The sequence below is a fragment of the Cynocephalus volans genome, chromosome 8, assembly GCF_027409185.1.
Source record: "Cynocephalus volans isolate mCynVol1 chromosome 8, mCynVol1.pri, whole genome shotgun sequence".
NCBI classification, from domain to species: domain Eukaryota; kingdom Metazoa; phylum Chordata; class Mammalia; order Dermoptera; family Cynocephalidae; genus Cynocephalus; species Cynocephalus volans.
Genome location: NC_084467.1, coordinates 80,663,849 through 80,689,068, shown reverse-complemented (window position 1 = coordinate 80,689,068; position 25,220 = coordinate 80,663,849). Strand labels below are relative to the sequence as shown.

Here is a 25,220-nt window from a genome sequence, read left to right as displayed (position 1 = left end):
TGCATTTCCCTGATGGTTAGGGATTTTGAGCATTTTTTCATGTACCTGTTGGCATTTGTAAGTCTTCCTTTGGGAAGTGTCTATTCAGGTCCTTTGACATCTTTTAATTGGGTTATTTGTTTTCTTTGCTGTTGAGTTGAGTTCCTTATATATTCTGGATATTAGCCCCTTGTCTGATATAGTTCGAAAACACTTTCTCCCATTCTGTAGATTGTCTCTTCACTTTGTTGACAGTGTCCCTTGCTGTGCAGAAGGCTTTCAGTTGGATATAGTCACATTTGTGTATTTTTGCTTTAGTTGCCTGTGCCTTTGTAGTCTCATTTAAAAAAGTGCTGCCCACTCCCATTTTGTGTACAGTTTTCCCTATGTTTTCTTCTAGTAGTGCCATAGTTTTGGGCCTTAAATTTAGGTCTTTAATTGATTTTGAGTTGATTTTTGCATATGGTGAGTGATATGGGTCTAGTTTCAGTCTTCTGCTTGTGGATGTCCAGTTTTCCCAGCACCATTTACTGAAGAGGCTGTCCTTTCCCCGCTATGTATTCATGGCACCTTTGTCAAAAATCAGTTGGCTGTAAGTGTGTGAGTTCATTTCTGGGCTCTCTATTCTGTTCCATTGGTCAGTTTGTCTTTTTTATGCTAATACCATGCTGTTTTTGTTACTATAGCTTTATAGTAAATTTTGAAGTCAGGAAGTGTGATGCCTCCAACTTTATTCTTTTTGTTCAATATTGCTTTAGCTATACGAGGTCTTTTGTGGTTCCATACAAATTTTAAGATCATTTTTTTCTATTGCTATGAAGAATGTCATTGGTATTTTGATAGGGATTGCACTGAATGTGTAGATTGCTTTGGGTAATATGCACATTTTGATGATGTTAATTCTTCTGACCCATGAGCATGGGATATCTTTCCATTTATTTGTGTCCTCTTAAATTTTTTTCTTAATGTTTTATAGTTCTCATTTTAGAGGGCTTTCACCTCCTTAGTTAAATTTACTCCTGGATATTTCTTTTTTTTTTGGTAGCTATTGTGAATGAGATTACTTTCTTGATTTCTTCTTCAGCTATTTCATTATTGGCATATAGGAAGACCATTGATTTTTTTGTATTGATTTTGTATCTTGCCACTGTACTGAATTCATTTATTAGTTCTAGTAATTTTTTCATGGATTCTTTAGGGTTTTCTATATATATGATCATTTTTTTCTGCAAATAGGGATAGTCTGACTTTCTCCTTTCTGATCTGGATGCCTTTTATTGCTTCTCTTGCCTTATTACGCTGGCTAGAACTTTTGGTTCTATGCTGAATAAGGGTGAGGAAAGTGGGTATCCTCGTCTTGTTCCAGATCTTAGAGGAAAAGCCTCCAACTTTTGTTGATACACTATATTACTATGGGTTTGTCATATATGGCCTGTATTGTGTTGAGGTACATTCTTTCTACTAGTTTGTTGAGTGTTTTTATCATGAAGGGGTGTTGGATTTCATCAAATGCTTTTTCTGTGTTTATTGTAATGATCGTATGGTTTTTTCCTTTGTTTTGCTGATGTGATGTATCATGCTTATTGATTCACACATGTTGAACCATTCTTGCATCCCTGGGATGAATCCAACTTGATCATGGTGAATGATCTTTTTATTATGTTGTTGGATTCTGTTTGCTGGTATTTTGTTAAGGATCTTTGCATCTGTGTTCATTAGGGATATTAGTCTGTAGTTTTCTTTTTTTCTTGTGTTTTTTTCCAGTTTTGGTGTAAGATTAATGTTGGCTTCATAGAATGAGTTTGGAAGTATTCCCTCCTCTTCAATTTTTTAGAAGATTTTGACATGAATTCATATTAGCTCTTTTTAAGTGTTTAATAAAATTTGGCAGTAAAGCTATCTGGTGCTGGGGTTTTCCTTGTTGGGAGACTTTTTATTACAGCTTCAATCTCATTACTCGTTATTGGTCTTTTTAGATTTCCTAGTTCTTCATGATTCAACTTTGTAAGTTGTATGTGTCTGGGGATTCATAAATATTTTCTAGGTTTTCAAGTTTGTTCATATATAGTTGTTTGTAGTAGTCTCTTATGATCCTTTGTGTTTCGTGGTACCAGTCCTGTTGTCTCCTTTTTCATTTCTAATTTTATTTCAGTCTTCTCTCTTTTTCCTTCATTACTCTAGCTAAAGGTTTATCAATTTTGTTTATCTTTTCAAAAAACCAACCTTTTTTTCTATCTTTTGTATTGTTTTAAAATTTTCTAATTAATTTATTTCTGCTCTGATCTTTGTTATTTCTCTCCTTCTACTGATGTGGGTTTGGTTTGTTCTTATTTTTCTAGTTCTTTAAGTTGTAATGTTAGATTGTTTATTTGAAGTCTTTCTTCTTTTTTGATATAAATTTTTTGCTATAAATTTCCCTGTTACAGCTGTGTTTGCTGTGTCCCATAGGTTCTGGGATGTTGTATTTTTATTTTTATTTGTCTCCAGGAATTTTTGAATTTTATTTTGGATTTCTTTGACTCATTCATTGTTTAGGAACATATCTTTTTGTGACCTGGTAAGGGGATCGCAACCCTTGGCGTGGTGTCACCCACACCGCACTCAGCCAGTGAGCTCACCGGCCATCCCTATGTAGGATCTGAACCCACGGCGGGAGCCCCACTGCACTCCCAGCGCCGCACTCTCCCGAGTGCGCCACGGGGTCAGCCCGTCTTTTGTTGTTGATTTCGCTTTTTTTTCTTTATTTTTGATGGCTGGCCAGTATAGGGATCCAAACACTTGACCTTGGTGTTATCAGCACCATGCTCTACCAAGTGAGCTAATCGGCCAGCCCCCGTTGTTGATTTCTAGTTTTATTCTGTCATGGTTGGACAAGGTAGTTGATATGATTTCAATTCTTAAAAATTTGTTGAGACTTGTTTTGTGACCTAACATATGGCCTATTCTAGAGAATGTTCCATGTGCTGCTGAGAAGAATGCGTATTCTGCAGCCATTGGATGAAATGTTCTATAAATGTCTGTTAGTTCAATTCAGCCTATAGTAGAGATGAATTCTGATGTTTCCTGGTTAATTTTCTGTCTGGATGATTTGTCCTTTGCTGAAAGTGGGGTGTTAAAATCCCTAGCTATTATTGTGTTGGAGTCTATTTCTCCTGTTAGGTCTAATAGTAATTGCTTTAAATAACAGGGATGCTCCAGATTTGGGTGCACATATATTTAGAATTGTTATATCCTCTTGTTGAATTGATCCCTTTATCATTATGTCATTACTGCCCTTATCTTTTTTTTACTTTCCTTGGCTTGAAGTCTATTTTATCTGATATAAGTAAAACTGCTCCTACTCTTTTTGGTTTTATTTGCATGAAATATCTTTTTCTGTCCCTTTGCTTTCAGTCACTATGTGTCTTTATAGGTGAGGTGAGTTGCTATTCCAGCATATTGTTGGTTCTTGTTTTATAATCCATTGAGCACTCTGTGTCTTTAATTGGGGCATTTAATCTATTTACATTTAGAGTTATTACTGATATATAGGTACTCATTACTGTCATTGTGTTACTTTTTTTCTGGTTGTTTTGTTGATCCTTTTTTACAATCTTATTGTCTTGTTTTTGTGATTGAGTGGTTTTTCTCTAGCAGTGTGTTTTAATTTCTCACTATTTATTTTTATTATTTCTCATATGTTTTTGTGTTATGGTTAGCATGAGGCTTACAAAAAACATGTTGTAGTTATAACAAATTATTTTAGACCAAGAACAACTTAACTTTGATATCCGAGAAAAAAAACCCAAAGGCAACTCTATGCTTTGGAGTCATTCCTCCCCACTTTTTGACATTTTGTTGTTTCAACTTACATATTTTAATATGGCCTATCTCTATTATAGTTGATGTATCTGTTGTCATGTTATGTTTGTCCTTTAGTCTTCATACTACGGATGTAAGCAGTTTGTTCACCACCCTTACAACATGGGAGAATTCTGAACTTGTTTGTGAACTTACTTAACGAATGAGTTATGTACCTTCAAATGTTTTCTTGCTGCTCCTTAGTATTGTCTTCTTTCACACTGAAGAACTCCCTTTAGTGTTTCTTGTAAGGCAGCTCTGGCGTTGATGAATTCCCTTAGCTTTTGTTTGTCTGGGAAATACTTTATTTCTCCTTCATATGGGAAGAGTAGTTTTCCTGGATACAGGATTCTTGGCTGACAATATTTTTTCTTCAGCACTCTGAATATATTATCCCATTCTCTTCTGGTCTGTAGGGTTTCTTTCTTTCTTTCTTTTTTTTTTAAATGATGACCAGTAAGGGGATCTTAACCCTTGACTTGGTGTCGTCAGCACCACACTCACCCAGTGTGCTAACCGGCCATCACTATATGGGATCCGAACCTATGGCCTTGGTGTTATCAGCACCGTACTCTCCGGAGTGAGCCATGGGCTGGCCCTGGTTCTGTAGGGTTTCTAACTGAGAAATCTGCTGGGAGACATATTGGGGCTCCATTAAATGTTGTGTGTTTCTTTTCTCCTGCTACTTTCAGTATTCTTTCTTTGTCTTTGGTTTTTGATAATTTGATTATGATGGGCCTTGGAGTGTTCCTGTTTCTATTGAATTTGATTGGCAACCTCTGAGCTTTCTGTACCTGGATGCTGTCATCTTTCTCCATAGTTGGGAAATTTTCAGCTATTTTCCTTGAATATATTTTCCTGCATCTCTTCCTTTTTTCTCTTTTGGGTATTCCGGTTATATGAAGGTTATTTTACCTGAGGGAGTCCCATGTTTGCTGTATTTCTGTTTCATTTTTTTCTTATTCTTTTCTCTTTTTGCTCTTCTGATTGGATGATTTCATATGTTTTATCATTAAGCTCACTGATTTTTCCCTCAGATTGTGTAAGTCTGCTGTTGGAGCTTTCTATGGAGTTTTTCAGTGCAGATAATATATTCTTTATTTCTAGAATTTCTCTTTTTAAAAAGAAAATTGATTCAATTTTCTTTGGCAAGTTTCTTGTTCTGCTCCTAGACTGTTTTCCAGATATCATTTGATTTTCTATATGTATTTTCTTGTGACTCCCTGAACATCCTTAAGAAGGTTAGTCTGAATTCTCTGTCGGACATTTCATAAACTCACTGTTCTTCTGAGTCCATTGCTGGTGCTTTGTTTGTTTTCATTGATAGTATCATATTTCTCTGTTCTTTCTCTCTCTTTTTTTAAAAAATTATTTTTTCTCTTTGTTTTATCTCTCTTTTTTTGGAAATTCTTTTCTTTTTCTATCTTTAAAATTTTTTTCTTTTTAAAAAAATTTTATATATTTTTTTTCCAGGATAATTAATATATTCAACATTACACAATGTAATTATTTTTTGTGGCCCTTTACTGATTTCTTACTAACCCTCCTATCACTCCTACCCTCCTACCCTTTCCCACTTCTAGTAGCCTCAATTCTGTTCTCTCGTTTTGAAAGTTCAACAAATTATTGTGATTGTTGTATATTTCTTTCTTTTCCTTCATTTATTTACTTTTATTTATTTATTTATTTTTAGCTCCCACTTATGAGTGAGCACATGTAGTATTTCTCTCTTCTTTCTCTATCTTTGTGTCTTTATGTTGATGCCTGGGCATTTGAGGAGATTGCTACCTCTTCTATGTTTTATAGGTGTTCTTTGGTGGTGTTAGATCTTTACTGGTTAGTATCAGAGCTTAGTCTCTGGTCTGTGGGGTTTTTTTTTCAGTTCCATGTTGGATTGTTAGCTATCCCCACCACTTAAACTCTGCACTGGAACTAATTTGTTGTCCTTTGGTTAATTCCAAAATTGGAACTTGCTGTGGGGACCAGCATTTGAGCTCTGTGGTTGAGCTAAATTGATTCTTTGCTGCTGATTCTCTAGGGAAGGCTTTTCATGTGGATCAGATTTTAATTTTTGGCCTTTTAATTAGTCACTTCCAGATCTTGTGAGGTCAGATACACCTTGGCTGTATAGACATTCTGGCCCAGGACAGACCCTTTGCAGTTCTATCACCCTGACCATTCACCACTGAATGGGCCTGTGCTGATTGGAGGGCAGATCAGCTGTCTCTGCTGCACCCCAGTGTTCCTCTGGCAGGTCAGCCTCCCATCCCAATGCTCCAAACACTTCCTGTGGGGCAGGTCATGCACAGGTCCCTTGCAATAACTCACTGGACCCTGGGTGTCTCCTCTCTTCTGTTGGCTGTGGTCCCTTGCTCCTATGGGTGTCCACGGGAACCCTGTTTATTTTCTCATCTTGATGATGTCACTCTTTTTTGTTTGTTTTAGAAATAAGGGAGAGGCAAATACATACTTTATTTTACTGTTATTTTTTGGTGGCTGGCCAGTATGACTTTTTGTTTTTTAAATGCCAAGCTGGGCCACTTTCTTATGACAGAAATAATTTATAATTCATATAATAAATTTTTATTTTTACTTATTTTTTTGGTGGCTGGCTAGTATGGGGATTCAAACCCTTGACCTTGGTGTTACAAGGCTGTGCTCTAACCAACTGAGCTAATCGGCCAACCCAGATAATAAATTGCTGACGGAAAATTCTGATTTATCCATAAGAGTCTTAAAATAAGATCTCCATGTGAATTAAAAATTTTTCTATTTGCAGTAATATATAAACTATGTATATGTATATATTATATATGTATATGCACTAGAGGTCTTCAAAAAGTTTGTGGAAAGATTTGTATTATCGTTTAATTCTATTTTTCCACAAGCTTTTGAAGTCTCCTCATAAGTTTTAAAGCACTGAAGTTATTATAAATCAATAGATCCTGCCAATATTGATAGGAAAATCCCCTAGAAATTCCTTGAGTATTAGAGAACACGTATCTTCATTCTGATATGTTTATGTCCACAAAATTTTAAGAACAGTTGAAAAAATCAGCTTAATATCTTTAAACAGGTTACAATGCAGTATATAACAGCATTTGAAATATTCAAGTGTACAATGCTATTATTTAAACAAATAGCTAAGTAAAAACAGATTAAATTCTTGTTATCTTAATCACATAAGTGATCAAGCAATTGCAAAGAGGTTGCCATGTTTTAACTCTATTTTTTGGATGTAGTTTCATTTAATTGCATATTTGTAGATTGCAGGTATTGGTTCTTACTGTGTTTCCTTCTATGCCAGAGAAATTACTTATTTTTATTTTTTTCTTTGAAGATTACTTGTATGTGCTCCAGGTAATCAAATATTTGGCTTAATGAAGAGTTGTATTTTTCAGAGAATTAGAAACAATAAAAATGCACCTAATAAAAACAATAGATGACTATATATTCTTTTTTTTTTTTTTTTTTTTCTTTTTCGTGACCGGCACTCAGCCAGTGAGTGCACCGGCCATTCCTATATAGGATCCGAACCTGCGGCCGCTGGGAGCGTCGCGGCGCTCCCAGCGCCGCACCCCCCCGAGTGCGCCACAGGCTCGGCCCAACAATAGATGACTATAAACAAAACAAAACAAAACAGAAGATAACAAGTGTTAGGAAGGATGTGGAGGAATCGGAACCCTTGTGCACTTCCCAGCTGCTGTGGAAAACAGTATACAGGCTCCTCAAAAAATTAAAAATAGAATTACCATATGATCCAGCAATCCCACTTATAGGTAATATCCAAAAGAATTAAAAGCAGGATCTCAAAGGGATATTTACACACTCATGTTCACTGTAGCATTATTGACCATAGCCAAGAGGTAGAAGCAACTCAAATGTCCAGTGATGGATGAATGAATAATCAAAACATGATACATACATACAATGAAATATTATTCATTCTTAGAAAAGAAGAAAATCCCCTCACCTGCTACAACTTGGATCAATCTAAGGACATTATTCAAAGTGAAAAAGGCAGTCACAAAAAAACAAATATTGTGTGATTGATTCCGTTTACTCAAGGTATCTAAAGTAGTCAAACTCATAGAAACAGAAAATAGAATGGTGGTTGCCAGGGACTACAGGGAGGGGGATATGAGAAGTTGTTCAACGGGTATAGAGCTTTAGTTTTGCAAGATGGAAGAGTTCTGGAGATCTGTCACACAACATTGTGAATATACTTACTACTACTGAACTGTACTGGTATACTGAAAAATGGTTCAGATGGCAAATTTTATGTGATAATTCAGAAAGCTCCTTTACTATCTCTTAAAGCTTGATGGTAATTCATCCTGACATTAGGGCTCAGGAGAAGCTGCTCAGAAATTTGTCTCAGATTACAAAGGACAGAGATATAGTGGTCCCCAAACCCAGTGCTTTTCTCAAGGGTGTGGGGTGGGAGTGGGGGTCTCAGGTCAGAGAGTTTCTTATAAGTTTTTAAGGCCTAAATCCAAGGCTATTTGTAGGGAGCAAGGGGACACATAGGCGGAGAATAGAGCCCAAATTTTCTCTGGAACTGTTTCCCTGAAACCTTTGAGCCAGAGGCAGTATTCTGGAACCTCATTTTAGTAGGTGTCAGTCATCAGTAAAGGAAATATTTGTTGATGGAATGCACTAATGAAATGGATTGTTTAAATCAGATAATAGATCATGTTTGTTATCTTTAATCAGAGTTTCCCAAACTGTGTTCTATAGAACATTAGTTCTATTGGTATTACATTTTTAAAAAGTGTTTCAGGGTCAAAAGTTTGCAAAATGTAGGATTAAAGAGTTAAATTGAATTCTTTACTACAGAATTTCTCAATTATGATATTTATGTTAATATTAATGTTATTATGCTAATATTAAATATTACACATTCATATTTAATGTTTAATGCATTTATATTAATAATAATGTATTAATTAATGTTCATGTTAATATATTCATGTTTTTTCTTAGCCCATTTGACCAAACAACCAGTCCTTGGCACACCAATTTGAGAATGTTGCCATATATCATAAGAGGTATGATAACTTTGTCTAGTGTGCTCCTTAAGACAGTAACTTTCTTTCATTTCTCCTGAGTTTACTTTTTCATCATGGGCACCACCAGGGAAATATCCAGAGAGTGGGGCAGTAGCAATTTTAGTATTTGCTATTTTGAGACACTGTAAAGCTACATGGTGATTCAGCTTTGATGTCACCCCAACTATTTTTCAAACAGAGGGCATTAACATTAGATCCCCTTGAGGATTTTGTGAGGGTTTCAATGCTGCCTTTGGCACTAACAGAAAAGAGTGAGTCAAGAATACATATTGCAAGTTAGAAATGGTCAAGGTGTGGAGTTTCTTACATGTGATATTTTTCTTTTCTATAAGAAAAAGCTAGTCATTGCATTAGGAAATTACAGTTTGCATATATTGAATTCCCTTTAATAGAAACTTAAAATGTCACTGTTATTAAAACGATAGCTTATTAGCTTAGAAATGGCACATCTAACAGCTAGCTACTTAGATTTAAGTAATTAAGCTTCCGGTTAGCCCAGCTGGTTAGAGCACAGTCTTATAACCCCAAGGTCACAGGTTCAGATCCCTGACCAGCTGCAATAAATAAATAATTAAGCTCAATATGAATGATAAAGGATCTCTAAGAGGAGTGTATTTCAGAATCTTTTTTTAAAAAAACAACTACTAGGGCTGGCCTGTGGCTCACTCAGGAGAGTGTGGTGCTGATAACACCAAGGCCATGGGTTTGGATCTCTGTATAGGGATGGCTGGTTAGCTCACTTGGTGAGTGTGGTGCTAACAACACCAAGTCAAGGGTTAAGATCCCCTTACCGGTCATCTTTTAGAAAAAAAGAAAACAAAAACAAAAACAAAAACAACTACTACACCAAATATCTACACATAAAATTGAAGTCAGCTGAGCAAGAAAAAGTCAAAGGAATTTCTTAATAATTTAAGAGTCCTGTGTGTGTTACTTTTCAGCTGAAAACTCAGGGTTACTACATGACACTCAATTAATGTTCTTTGTTTTATTTGTCGTCAAAGCCAGGACAACCTCAGATACAACCTGGGAAAGGTCACCTGGCTGACATTAACGTTTGAAGTATTTGATTTTGAACCTGAAAAACCTGGAACCATCAATCTAAGTCCTTACAAGAGATAATGTGATTAATAGAAAGAAGTATTGACTGTGAATTTTGAAACTTAAAAAAAATTTTTTTTTAGTGTTAAGGTTTTCTCTTTAGCAGAATACTATTTCTGAAATGCTTTTTCTGAAATTACCACTTGCCTTACTCTTTTTATTTACTCATTTGGCAGCTATTTATTGAGCATCTACTATTTGCCAAACATTGAATTGGGCACTAAGGATATTTGTTTTCCTATCATATCTAAGAAGCATATTTTTTATTTCCATTAAGAAACATTAAAACAGTTTATTTCCCACTACATACAAAATGAAAAAAATATTTTAAGGTACTAGCTTAAACATTAACTACCTGTATGTCAAGATTTTAGTACTATTGCTTTTTTTGAGAAAATGCTTTTTTTAATTAAAAAAATTTAATTGGCAAATAATAATTATATAGTTTTACAGGGTACAATGTGATGTTTTGATATATGTATACATTGTGGAATAATTAAAATCATTAATATTAATATTAATAATTAAAATAATGAAAGCAAGCTGATTAACATATCTGTCACCTCACATACTTTTTGTGATGAAAACGTTTGAAATTTATTCTCAACATTTTTGAGATATTCAATACATTATTATTAACTAGTCACCATGCTGTGCAATGGCTCTCAAAAACTTGTTCTTTCTGTTTAACTGAAACTTGTGTCCTTGTGCTGACATCTCTCTACTCCTTCCCTTACATTTCTTTTAAGATTTTCTCGGTCTAGAAATTGAACACAGGGAGAAAAACTCAGTGGTTAACAAATAGATGAAACCATGTTCAACTTTACTAGGAGTCAGGAAAAAGGAAACCACTCCTCATATTTAAAAAATTGGTAAGTCTGACAGTAATAAGTGTTGATGAGGCTGTGGAAAAGTAGAATGGCTGATTGCATCATCAGAAGAAATTGAAATTAATACAACCCCTGTGGAGCGCACATTGGCAATACGTGTCAAATTTTAATTGTTTATACCCTTCGACACAATACCACTTCTGGTTACACTAGTACGTCATTGACTAGAGAACATGGGAACTGGGAGTCAGGTACAAAGATCTCTTGTTCATTGTAACATTGTAACAATAGGAAGTAGAAACAATTCAAATGACCATCTTTAAGAGAAATTAAAAAATAAAAATTGGTGTATGAATACTAGAATATTATATAGCAGCTAAGAGAAATAGACTAAGTCCACATATCAACACAAATAGGTTTTAAAAATCATAATGTTGAATGAAAAAAGCAAGTTATAGATTATGTGCTACTTATGTAACATTTTTAAATGGACACATACATTCATACTGATAGTATTGTGTGCTCTCTTTCTCTCAACACACACACATGCACATATATATAAAAGTATAACAAAACACACTGGAAGGATACACTCTAATTCATGAATGCGGTTGCCTCTGAAGAGACTGGGAGGGTAATTGGTCTGGGCTGGGGTTAGAGGGAAGGTCAAGGGGACTTCTGTTTTATCTGTAATGTTTTATTTCTTATAGATAAAACAAAGAATTTGTTAAAATGTTAACAATAATCAATTCTGGGTATTGACATATGGGTGTTTGTAGCATTCGTTGCATTTTTCTGTATTTTAAAGATTTCTTATAAATAAGATCTGTTCTTTCTTTTGAAGATCAATCTACTTTGTACACATTGCAGCTCACACAACAGTCATAAACGAGTGTTGGAACAAAACATGTGTAATCCTCTGCACAACTGCACAGCACATTCTCACCAAGCCAGCCTAAAAATAACTGAACAGTAAAAGTATTATTGGACAGAGCATCCCTCAGTTGACCTTCAGGACATTTGGATTGTCCATTCAGTTAATCTTGTCACAATCATGTAGTTATGAGGTTGGTTTGGGCTTAATGAGCCAATATGTATACAAGGAAAATATGCTGTTACCAGAACTGTGCCACATCAAAGCCCTTGGAACATGGCGATTTTCTACTGTTTCTACATGAGGTTTAGTAAAGATAACAAAACCTTTTTTTTTTTTTTTCCAAAAGATGACTGGTAAGGGGATCTTAACCCTTGACTTGGTATTGTCAGCACCACGCTCACCCAATGAGCTAACCGGTCATTCCTATATGGGATCTGAACCCGTGGCCTTGGTGTTATCAGCGCTACACTCTCCCGAGTGAGCCACAGGCCGGCCCAAGATAACAAAACCTTTTAATAAAATATGCTTTTCATGCCTATCACCCTTTCCAACTAATATACCTCTGCCCCAAGTCAAGTTAGCATTCCCCCAAATATGCTGATGCTGCACCTCTGCCACACAAATACCCAAATGCTGCACCACACCCCAACAGGCCTCAGTTTGACAGTACAGTACCTACCAAAGCAGTGGAGCTGCAGAGTTCTATTGAAAAGATCACTATATCCTCCTCTGAAAGAGAGTCTCATAAGCTGAAATACCAGTTAGTAGAAAATATAGGAAAGAGAAAAGCAACTAGGCAACTATATAAGTGCACTCAGGCAACACTCAAAATTCCAACTGAGTTGAACTTGGAGTTAAGAAAAGTCAGATATCCGAAGAACCAGTTTGGAAGCCTCAATCTGTCTTTTTAAAAAAATTTTTTTTGTTTGTTTATAAAGATACAGGGCTGGCTAGTTAGCTCAGTTGGTTAGAGCGTGGTATTGATAACACCAAGGTCTAGGGTTCGATCCCTGTATTGGCCACTTGCCAAAAAAAAAAAAAAAAAAAATGCTGAACGGGATTTATATCCCTCGGAATGAAATCTGAGACTATCCCAGGTAAAATGCATTCCCAAGGAAGTTTTCTTCCTACCCAAATTTGTATTTTGAAAAATGTAAGGCTTAGAGAAAAGAATACCTAGTGAAGTTTTAAAGATACTTGGTACAATGAAAGACTGGAAAATAATTCATATGAGGGAGAAAAACCCTGTAAAATTTACCAATTTATATGGTTTTTTTTATAGCAGTATTATTCACAATAGTCAAAAGCTGGAATCAACACAGATATCCTACAACAGGTGAATGGCCAAATAAACAGTAGTACATTCACAATATGGAACGTTGCTCTGCAATAAAAAGCAGTGAATGACTGATATACACAGTATCTTGGAAAAATCTCCAGGGAATTATGCTGAATGAAAAAAGCCAGTGCCAAGAGGGTACATAGTGTATGATTCCATTTATATAACCATTTTTGAAATGACATTTTAGAAATAGCAAACAAATTAGTGATTTCTTAGGGTTAGGAACGGGGGCAAGGACATGAGAGAGGCATGTGTAGTTGCAAATGGAAACATGAAGGATTGTTGTTCTGATAGAACCAGTTAGTATCTTGACTGTGATGGTGAACACACAAATCTGCAAATATGATGAATTTGTATATAACTAAATACACACACACACACACACACACACACACACAAATTAGTACTCGTAAAACTAGGGAAACCTGTATAAGGTTAGATTAATAGATTGTAGCAATGTCAATATCCTGGATGTAATATTGCATTATAGTTTTCAAAATGTTATCATTTGGGGGAAATGAGTAAAAGTACACAGGATTTCTCTGTATTACATTTTTGCATTTTTAAAAAATGTAGCAAAATACACATAACATAAACTTTACCATTATAACCATTTTTAAGTATACTGTTCAGTGGTATTAAATACTATATGTTCATTTTTACAAATGTGCATAAACTCTACAAATATATATGCTCTGCTTATGCATTTAAATTTAGTGAAATTACATTTAAAGGAAAGTAGGATGTTATGAACTGAATGTTTGTGTCCCCCTAAAATTCATATGTTGAAATCTTAACCTCCAATGTGATGGTATGAGTAGGTAGGGCCTTTGGAAGATGCTTTAGATCATGAGGGTGGAGCCTCCATGAATGGGATTAGTGCCCTTATAAAAGGCACCGTAGGGACATTTCTCACCCAGTCTGTGATGTGAGGACACAGTGAGAAGATGGCCGAGTGTAAACCACGAAGCAGGTCTCCAGCGAATCTCTTGTCTTCCCAGTCCCAGAACTGTGAGAAATAAAGTTTGCTATTTGAGCCACCAGTCTATGGTGTTTCTGTTATAGCAGCTCAAATGAAGACACTGGAGAAAATTTGGTGAAGAGAAAAGAGAAGAAAAAAGAGTAAAAACCAAAAAGCCATATAGAAGGCATAGAACTCTATGAAGCTTTTTTTTAAAAAAAATAAAACTCAGGGCCTGATCAATTACTTTGCTTAATTTTAAAAACAGAGTTGAAAGGGGCCAGCCTGTGGCTCACTCAGGAGAGTGCAGTGCTGATAAAACCAAGGCCACGGGTTCGGATCCTATATAGGGATGGCCAGTTGGCTCACTTCAGAGAGCATGGTGTGACAACACAAAGTCAAGGGTTGAGATCCCTTTACCAGTCATCTTTTTTAAAAACAATAACAAAAAAACCCCAGAGTTGAAGATGTTTTAACATTCTTTTTTTTTTTTTTTTTTTTTTTAAAGATGACTGGTAAGGGGATCTTAACCCTTGACTTGGTGTTGTCACACCATGCTCTCTGAAGTGAGCCAACTGGCCATCCCTATATAGGATCCGAACTTGTGGCTTTGGTGCTATCAGCACCGCACTCTCCCGAGTGAGCCACGGGCCAGCCAAGAGATGTTTTAACATTCTATGGAGAAAACTCAAGGCAGTGATGGCAGGTTGTGAAGAGTAGGGGAGCAGAGGCAAAGAAGGAAGTGTGTCGTCCCTTCTCAAGGGAAAAAGAAAGTGGGAAGGGAGGGGACTGTGTAAGTTAATGAGTGCTCCCTTCCTTTCTGTCACTTGGGGAGTAGCCAAAGACCCTTTAAGATCTGTTTCTTTCTCCTTCTCTCATACCAGTGCCTTTAGTACTTCAAGATAGCCAGCATTATCCAGTAATGATAATAGCAGTGTGAATATGATTTTTATCTCTACCTGAATAGAATTATAAGACCCAAATAAGGATAGTATGGGAAGGCATTCCACATTATTTCCACCCTTAGTGGTACTTGATCCTTTCTCTCCTTTCAGCTAACTTTACTCAGCAGGCTTATTTGCTCCAGCCTGGGGGCTTGGTTTATATACTTTCTGTTAACAGGTCTGACCCTGGTTAGGAAGCCCTTCCTCATGTGAGAGCCTCTGGTTTCCAGGTCAAGCTTCATTCATGTTGTTTGTACCACATACTTTCTTCCTGCCTGGACAAATTGGTCCCAGTTCTTTCTAGTCAGATGTATTCTGCTACCTCCCAAGGACTGGCCTGTGTAGCATCCAAAGCCCTGGCATCAGTCTCTTGCTGAGCCAACAGAGGTGCGTCTCTCTCAACCATTGTTGCGAAACTTCACTTATCTCCTCAGTCACTCAGTTGTGGGCACCTATCTCTGGTTAAAGCCATCCATTAATTTGATAATGTTTATTGGATGCCTGTTAGATGCTGACATTTTGCTGGGAGCTGGGAATACAGTGCTGATTAAGATAGCCACAGTCTCTGCTCTCATGGTGCTTATAGTGTAATGTGGCGCTTACACAGGAAGCCTGCTCTAAGGAGGGACCAGGTTTTCATCACTAATGTGATGTGTACATAGAAGGTACTGAATAAGTGTGCGTGTGTGTGTGTGTGTGTGTTTTGTGTATTGGTGGGTGATAAGTAAGACTGGAAGCAGGAAGATCAGAACTATCAAAATTGTTTAGGTTAGAGATAATGGTATTTTGACTGGGATGGTAGAAGCAATGGAAATGCTGAGAAGTGATTATTTGAAGGTGGAGCAAACAGGACTGATGGCTGGACTGGTGATGGGGTGTGAGAGACAGAGATGTTTTTGACCTGAGCCACTAGGTGAGCAGTAGGGGTATTTACTGAGATGAGAAGAGAGGGGATGTGTATGCAGGAATCAGTTCAGTTTTTGCATTGTTACATTTGATTTCCCTATTGAACAAATCAAGTAGAGATGTTGAGAAGGCAACTAAATACATGATTTTGAAGTTCAAGGGAGAGGTCTAAGCTAGAGATAAAATTTTGAGAATCAATAATGTGTAATACATTTAAAGAAACAGATCTGGATGATAACACCTTGAGAGAGAGTTTTAACAGAGAAGAGGACCAAAGATGCTGGTGTGGGACAAGCCAAAATTTATAACCTGGGAGCAGGAAGAAGAGCCAGCAAAGGTGACTTGGTGGGAACAGCCAGTGAAGTCAGGGGGAAACCATTAGTGATCCTTGTTCCCACAGCCAAATGCAATGTCTCACAGAAGACGGAGAGATCTCCTGGGTCATAAGCTGTGGAGCAGTTAGGTGAGATCTGGCTACAAGGTGACCTGACAAAAGTTGTCCAACTGGATCTGGTTGAGGAGGAAATGATGGGCAAGGAAGCATGGGCAAAAAAATGTACTCTTTTGTGAAGTTTTACTACAAAAGGAGTAGAGAAATGGGGGTTAGATGGGTATGTGGGGTCAAGTAAGATTTTTTTAAAATGAGAAATACTATAGCACTTTTGTAAGTTGATGGGCATGATGCAGGGGAAAGAGAAATCTGAGGATGCAAGTGAAAAGGGACTTTTACAGGGTAAAACTCCTTGAGTAGTTGATGAAATGGAATCCAGTGGATAGATGGAGGGAGCAAGGAAAACTTATCTAGGCTAACAAGAGAGAAAGCAGAGCAGAGACCAGACACAGATAAACTAGCAGATATGGAGGTGGGAAGAGGGAGATATTTTCTTCCGAGGGCTTCAATATTCTCAGTAAAATAAGAAGTGAGGTCATCAGGTGAGTTCAAAGTTAGGGAAAAGAGTATCACAAATTTGAGGAGAGGAGAAGGAAAAATAAAGTAACTTCTTGGAGAGGGGCAGAGTGAGCAAATAAGGAAACCGTAGTAGAATTGCTGAGCAGCCCATTGAGGACTGTAGTCATAAATTTAAAGTGAGATCAGTCATGGTTATAGATGGTGAAAAAGTGGTAGGCTCAATGGGTTGGAGATCCTGCTGGGGCCAAAGAATTGGTGCAACATAGAGGCAATGAGTTGGAAAGATAGAGATTTGTGGTTAGAGAAGAATGCTTGAAACTGAGATTGGAGGTGGAGTGGTTATACTAATGAAAATGACCTGGCTGTGATTGTGGGGCTAGGTGGCTGAGGTAGAGTGGAAGAACAGGTCAGTGGAGGTGAGAAGGTCAAGGAACTGAAAAGCCAGGGTTTTACAGAGGTGGAAGATCGAAGGGATTTTACTGTTGATTTGCCATAAATTCCAGAGGGCAAACTGAAAGGGTGTGGAGGACTGAGGAGAATAGGAACGTTGAATCATGTTCGGAGCCAAATGGTGATAAGAATCCATGAGAAGGGTGCTGTAGACTAGATGGCCGCCCCCTGCCCCCCATGAGGCTTAATCGCCACTGTTAACAGTTGAGGGTGGGAAATCCTCTTATGATAAATGAAAGATAGGGCCTTGAAAAGATAGATTAGATTGTAGGACCATGCCACAGTGGATGGATTAAAAATAGTGGTCAGGAGCATGGTTCTGAGGGCTTTAAAAGGAGAGTGCATGAGGAGCTATCTCTCTGCTCTGCTCTCTCTGTTCTACCATTTTCTACAAAGTGATACCCCGCTGTCACTGTTGCCACCACCAAGGCCTTCACCAGCTATATTCCCTGGACTTTGGACTTCCTAGCCTCAGAAACTCTAAGCCATAAATTTTGTTTTCTTACAAGTTACCCAGTTCTGTGTATTTTGTTATAAGCAACAGAAATGGACTAATACAGAGGGATAATTTGGAAGGCTTGGATTTCTTACGGAAACTGATGTGAACAGGATTGTGAGATGCTCATGGTCTCTTAGGGAGAGGTAAATAATCCATTCTTTTCTGGTTTCCTTCTTGGGACTAGTTTCTTAGGCACTCCTGCTTTAGAGACATGACATCCCTTTGAGATTGTTCAGGATGGTCTTTGCATTTTCTGAATCCTTAATCCTTTTTGCAGCCACTGAATCCTCAGCTCACTTCTTTCTTTTTCTACTGCAGGCAAGCTGTGGCTCAGCTCACTTCTTACCTTCTCTGATCATCCCAAACCAAGGATCATCTCAATTCCTCCAGAACTTATAATCTCATTTGATAATTAATGCATAATACTTTTCTGTTCTTTAGTAATCTTTTTATTATATTCCCTGTCACTCCTCCCGCCCCCCATATGTATCTTTCACCTTTCAGTATGGCTTAGCAAATTTCAGTGAATATTGGTTGGTTTTGGAAACATGGAAGAAGCTAACATCTTCCAGAAAGCAGCATAAATTGTATGAATAAACCAGGGAAATTTTAAAGAAAATTATAATTACATTTTTAATACCATGTTTCTCAAACGTTAACAATGTGTGGACCCTTTTTAAAGAGAAAAATTCAGGCCAGCCCGTGGCTCACTTGGGAGAGTGTGGTGCTGATAACACCAAGGCCATGGATTCGGATCCCATATAGGGATGGCTGGTTGGCTCACTTGGGAGAGTGCTATGTTGACAACACCAAGTCAAGGGTTAAGATCCCCTTACCGGTCATCTTTAAAAAAAAAAAAAGAGAAAAATTCTTCGAGACCTCTGGGAAAAAGTTTCCCACATTGAAAAACACTGACTTTAAGCAACTTTTTTTTATTATGGGAAAGTCTGTTGGTTTTTAACTGTCCTTGAAAAAAAAAGAGGGAAAAAGATTGTTTTTTAAGATTATCATTAAAACAAAAATACAAAATGAAAATAAATTTCTTATTTAATTCGTTCCAGAATCCTACAGAATATATTACAAGTTGAGAAATGCTCCTCCTTAGATTTAATGTTAAAAGAACAGCTGAGGGCTGGCTGATTAGTTCAGTTGGTTAGAGCATGGTGTTGATAACACCAAGGTCAAGGATTCCGATGCCCCCCCCAAAACAAAACAAAAACAAAATGGTGGGTGACCTAAGGAAATATTATAGGAAGTAATTTTACAACAAATACATGGAAATGCCCATTTTCAGAATATGTTAGGAAATAAATTTTATAAAGCCAAACTTACAACAAGGCCTTGCCCTGAGGGTGATAATAAAGGATAATAATAATAATAATAATAATAATAACAGAGGACCAATAATAATAACAATAATAAGTTTAAAAGTGGATTTTTTAGAAGTAGAGGTTCAGCATTTTTTGTTCTTGTTAAAATGAAGGCAATGAGGTTGTTTTCTTTAGGGTGTTAACTGAGTGTCAAGGGACCTAGGACAGAAAGGATCGATCGATTGGCTTTCGGAATAAAGCATTTCTCTGAAGCATCCTTGGTTAATACTTGCAAGTATTATGAACTATTTGGATGAAAGATGTCACACATACCACACAGATGCAACTCAAAATGAATAATAACATACATGTATAGTTCTTTTTGTTATAAACTGGTATTACTTTTGAGTTATTACTGAAATCAAGGCTCAGCTGGTAATCAAATAATTAGTGCTGGATCCACTATTAAAGATCCAGTGATCCTAAGGTATTTGGCTGTTTTAATTACACCTTTAAAAAAGAAAAAAATAAGATAAAAGAGAATAACCATCTTACAACTCTTGCTAAAAATAATACATGTTCATTATGAAACAATTAAGCATGGATAAGGCGATGGACCTGAGGATGATGTGGTCCCCTTCACTCATTTCTGCTCTGTGTGAGCCTTCCTGAATTTAGATACAACCCTTGAACAGAGAGATGCAGGGAGACTCTTAGCTGACTAAGGGTCCCACAATGGAACTTCAGTTCATTTTTAGAAAATAAAGTGATGTTTCTGGCACACGAGTTATGGGCTGAGACTTGTGACATTTACAGATATTAATATATATCCAGAGTGCCCCTTGTCTTTTTTGGTCCCCTTGAGCACAAAATAACATTTCATAATTGATGATTCTTGTTTTTTCTTCTACAGGCCAAAACCCAACCCCCAAAACAAAAACACAGAAAAACAAAAGAGGTGGGGCTAGCTCTCTACAGGGTGCTATGGAGTTTTCTCTCTGAATACCAGCTCCTGCTGCAGGAGAGCCAGGCTCTGCCACATTCCCTGTGGAGGTAAGACCGCAGGGATTTCAGAGGGGTTTGCTGTCACTTTGAAATGGTGTGAGGTTTCCTGCTTTGTCAGAATCCCTGCTGAGGGGGAAATTGAAGGTGTATTGTGGAAACCTCTGTTGGAGGCTCCTGCACGGTCACAGGAAATAGCAAGTTTTCAGGAACTCCTGGTTACTGTAAGGAAATTTGCTTTGGATTTTTATTTCCAAATTTTCTATGGAATTCCCCAGTTCTGAATCAGGTGTCTGTTTTGGACTCTGCTCTGCATACAGTTTCCTCTGATGATATTTTTCCTCATTAATTTGAAATTTGCCAGCTGCAAATTTTATCAGTGAAAAACCAAATTCTAATTTTGGATATAGATATAGAAAATGTGGCCTTATATTATGGCCTTAGATTATGATGACATATAAAACACCTACAAGTATGAATTGGAATCTTTATGAGCAAATTTTAGAAACAAAGTAGTAAATCTGTCTCTAGTAGTAGGTCAACCAAGCAGAAAATAAGAGCACATGCTGTTGTTTGTAGAGCAGTATCCTGTCACAACAATTTTGGAACAACATTTGGTTCACATTCTGTCACACATTCTTAAGAGTAGTTGCGCAATTGCTTCCAAGCTGTTGGCTGTCCTAGACAAACTTCAAGTTAGTGTCCTTTACTGGTGAAAAGAGTCAATTTTTATGTGGTGGTGGTGGTGGTGGGGTAATAGTTATCCTATCCAAACTTTTGTTTTTATCTTTTGAAACTTTTGAAGAATTGAACTTAAAAAAATAGGAGTTTCTCTCTCTTTGAATAGAAAGGGGCTTACCTTCACCTACAGCACAAGTGGAGGTTTAGAGCACAGACTCTGGAGCTAGGCCACCTGGCACTGCTTCCTGCTCTGCCACTTGCTGGTTGTGTGACCTTGGGCAAGTTACCTAACCTCTCTGTGCATCATTTTCTAAACTGTAAAATGAGGATAATAGAGCTGTTATAAGGATTTAATGAGTTATAATTTAAAAAGTGTGAAGCATGTGCTGAGTACTTTATTAGGACTTGTTAAAAAAGAAACAATGAAATGATTTTTCTAATGATATGAAATCAGAAAACTGAGGTGTTTGCTTCTGTAAGGAACCAGGGTAGATCTAGTATAGGGCTTCAGTGACATAAACAGGCTATTATGAATTTATTCAGTTGTCTGCTACTCAACAGAATCTGGAGCCATGCCACTAAATATGAGTCATCCTACGTGTGGATCCACACCTGTAGGAAGGGTGGTTCTTTGTGAGAGACACAGCCTCAGTAAATCACTGAGACTTGCTGCTGTCAAACATTTTTTATGCAAGTGAGACAAAATGCACTTTATTTCACCTTCCCCCCTGCTTAATAATTCTTTTTGAAACAATTCAGAACGAATGACCAGTACCACCTTGGACCCCAAAAGGGTCCTAAATCTGAAGAAATCAATGAAAGGAGAGGATCCATCCCCTTAGAAACCAGTTAATATCGCCATTAATAAAATGCAGAGAAACTTTTTTTTTTAGAACTTTGTTCGGGAACCAAAAATTAAGTTTATTTTGAACTCTTGCTTTACGCTTCAAGTATATGGATTTCTGCTAATCATATCACATTGTAGTGTAAAGATTTCAAGAGAAGACACTTCAATAGACATCGTTAGTTTTGTAAATACTGACATTAATTTTTGTGTTTTTCCGTATCATCTACTGAAACTAATTAAATAGTACTGAATTAAAAAGAATAAAAGCCCTTTAATTTTGCCGATATGTAAAGCTTTTGCTGAGAGGTAGTAGAGCCTGGTGTTTGGGGCCTAGGCTCTGAGCTAGATGGATGTGGATTTGAATACTGGCCCTCCAACATATTAGCTATACTATCTTGGCAGATTGTAAAGCCTCGGTGTTTATACAGGCCTCAGATTTCATGTAGCCTTATAGGGCTTTGAGAAGTAAATGTGTTCATATTTATAGAATGTTTAGTACCCTGCCTGGCATAGAGTAATTGCTCAATAGATGATGATAGTAACTACTGTGAATCTGTCTCCACGAGAACAGTCACTTCATCACTCCAAAATTACCTAGGACTTGGTTCCTTTCTTTTTTTCTACCATGCCTTTTTATTTAGAAAGCCTCAACATGATTGATAAATTTAAATGTGGGATTAAATATTCCACCTAGTTCAAGTGTTCATGTCTGCACTTGCAACTAAAACTTGATAACTCGAGGCATGAATGCTATGTAATTTGAATCTAGGCCAAATCTTAAGGCCTTAAACTCAGAGACATTGTATATGAGCTGAGGCTAACTCCACCTAGACTGCTTGTTCCTTCAGGGTGTTATGCCTATTTGTATCCTCAATGCCTAGCTCAAGTCTCTCACATAGTTTGTGCTGAACAAACATTGGTAAGGAACGAATGGTTCATTGAGGAGGTTTTTGCAATAATTCAGGTGATCAATGATGTTTGATTTTTGTGAATGAATTTCCAGTTGGGTGGATTCTCTATGTATAGGTACAAGAGAAAGAGGATGAGAAATATTTCTTGTTCTCTCAAAGTAGGGAACTATAACTTTCCAAATAATAATATGTCATAATGTAAGATGCCTCCTCATTCCACTCTCCAACATATAAAAGGCCTGGGACCATAGCACTTTAGAACTGGACGAGATCTCTTAGGCCAAGCCCCTCATTTTAGAGAAAACTGAGACTTGAAGAATTTAAGCCATTTGTGTGAGGTCCCACAGTCTATTGGCAGAGTCAGGACTGGAAGTCTGGTCTCTGAAACCCCAGTCAGTCCACGGTCATTGCACCTGCCTGTTTGTAAGACAGTGTCCTGTTACCTAAATACCTCTTAATAGAAAAACGGGGTGTAAACAGGACTGTCAAAGTGGTGTTCCAATTACTGCATTCGACTTTTGCAGCGTTCAGCTCTCAGACACAGGTACTCAGGAGGCTGCACAGCCAATACCTTCATTTATATAGTGCCAACCTCACGGTAAAGCCATTAATGCTGGCCTCACTCCTTCACTTGCATTAATTTACTTAGCGAGGCAGGGATACGGCTGGGTAACGCACTCTCAGCTGTCAGATAGGAAGAGGCGAGACTTCGGGCGCCCACCATCAGAGCGTATCTAGAGATCACAAGCAGGATTAGAGGTTGAGAAAAAACCAACAGGGACAGAATGAATTGTGTGAGTAGGAGCTGTGCTGGGGAGTGGGCAAGAGGGTGTGATCAGATTGTCTGAAGTTTCAGAATTTTTATATTAAGACACAGGAACCTAATAAAAACCCAACTCCTCTAGTGAGCCCTGGGAAGTGTGAAGGACCTCGTTTTAGGGAGCGAAGCCCTGCAGCTCGCGCCGCGTTCCCCCGCGCCTTGCCCAGGACGGGGCCCCCAGCCCCCACCCCAACCTGGGCGCGCAGAGCCCGGCCGCGCCCCGAGGAGCTCTTCTCTCCCTGCCTCCTGGGCCCGAAAGGAAACGCAGGCTTGAGGCTCATCCATCAGCCGGGGAGGCAAAGGGGGAGGAGAGAGAAGGCTGGAGGCGGGAGGCAGGAGGAGGAGTTTCTGGGCGGCCGGGAGCCCCCGGTGGGGACGACGGCGGAGCGCGCCCTTCCCCCCGCGCGCTGATTGCTGTGGCGTCCTGCCCGTCCCCGCCCGCGTGTGCGAGGGAGAGCAGTGCGCTGGGTCGGCCCGATGGGGGTAATCGAGGGTTTCGGGGACGCCGAGCGGCACTTTCCCCTTCCCAGTGAGTGAGGGAGGGAAGTCAGCGGCTCTCTCTCCGGGCCACTTTCCCTGCGCGATTCCCGGAGCTCCCTGCAGGAGGTGAAAGTCCCCGGCGGGTCCGATGGCGTAGTTGCGCCGCGGCGCAGCAGCTGCTGGAGCTCGCGGCCGCTGAGCGCTGGGCGGGGAAACTTGCCTCTGCCTTCCTCCGAATCGCTGCGGGTGGATCTCCGCTTGACACACCGCCGCCGAGGTACGTGCCGGCCCGGCCCGCCCCGGCCGCGGGCTCTGCAGGCTGCGCGGTGCAGGTCGGCGCTGCGCCCGCTGTCCGTGCCTGCTTCACGGCTGGGGTCACTCCGGCCGCCGGGACCTCTGGCTTGGGAGGGCGGCGCTGGTTGGGCGGTGTTTACATTCGGAGGAGCAGGGACCTGTGGCGGGCGCTGGGTGGGCAGCGCTCGGGGCGATGCGCCGTGCTGGGGAGTTCTCCACGCCCGCCTTCACTCTTCCTCTCCGCGGTTCCTTCTGACCCCTGCGGGGCGCGCCGACCGCTTCCCTCCGGGCGGGCGCGTGACAGCGTCGGTGGGAGAGGTTCGTTGTGGATTTGCGCTCAATTGCCGGGGCAGAGGCTGCGGCTCCGGGACTCGCGCACAGATGCCAGCTGCGCTCCCCGCGGGCCGCACCCTCGGGGTGCTCTGAGGAGCCCCGGTAGAGAACGCGCCCCCGCTAGCTTAGCCGCGCCTCCCCGTTCGTTTTGAAGGCTTAGTGTGATAATTTGATTAGCACAAACTTGGAAATCGTGGACTCTTGCTAGAAGAATCTGCATGCAGACTTGCTCTTATTAGGGCATTTGCCCCACTTTCCAGGACCACACAGTGTAGGGAGCCGGTGTGTCAAACATGAATTACCTTGGCAGAGTAGCACTTAATGAAAGAAATTCGCTGCATTTCCCTAGCTATGAAGTGGGAATAATAGCACGGCCTCATAAAGTTGCTGGGAGGATTGAATGATTTAATCTGTGTAAGGTGCTGGAACAGTGCGTGGCGCCGACTCTGCAGTGGCGGGAGAAGAGCAGCGAGGAGAGGGAACGGTACGAGAGACAGACTGAAACCAGGAAAGAGGCGTTTTCTGAGTTCTATCTTCCCTCGAAGAAGTGAGCGGTTTGGGAGGAGAGAATCTCCATAGATGGCACGTGTGGAAGACCTTTTAATCTTCCTGAAATGGTTCTTCAGCCTAGAAGTAGTTACTTCAGTGTGGACTCAGCTGTTTCTTTTGGGTAATAATAATAACTAACGTTTATTGAGTCCATACTGTGTGCCAGACACTCCGTGTCCTTCGAGACACAGTCGCACTTAATTCTCACACCAATTCTATGGTGAAGACACACACTATTAATAGCTCCATTTTACAGATAAAACACTAGAGGTTAGATTACTC

At 39.1% G+C, this 25,220-nt stretch overlaps 1 protein-coding gene across 2 annotated transcripts in view; it reads left to right on the top strand.

The window, feature by feature from the left end:
- Positions 1-23,769: 23,769 nt before the first annotated feature.
- The window catches only part of TGFBR3 (transforming growth factor beta receptor 3), a 190,112-nt gene continuing 188,661 nt past the window's right edge, over positions 23,770-25,220 (top strand). For both annotated transcript variants that reach the window (XM_063104864.1, XM_063104863.1), the window contains exon 1: positions 23,770-24,039. The gene's annotated coding sequence lies outside the window, so the exon portion shown is untranslated. The remainder of the gene's footprint in view (positions 24,040-25,220) is intronic.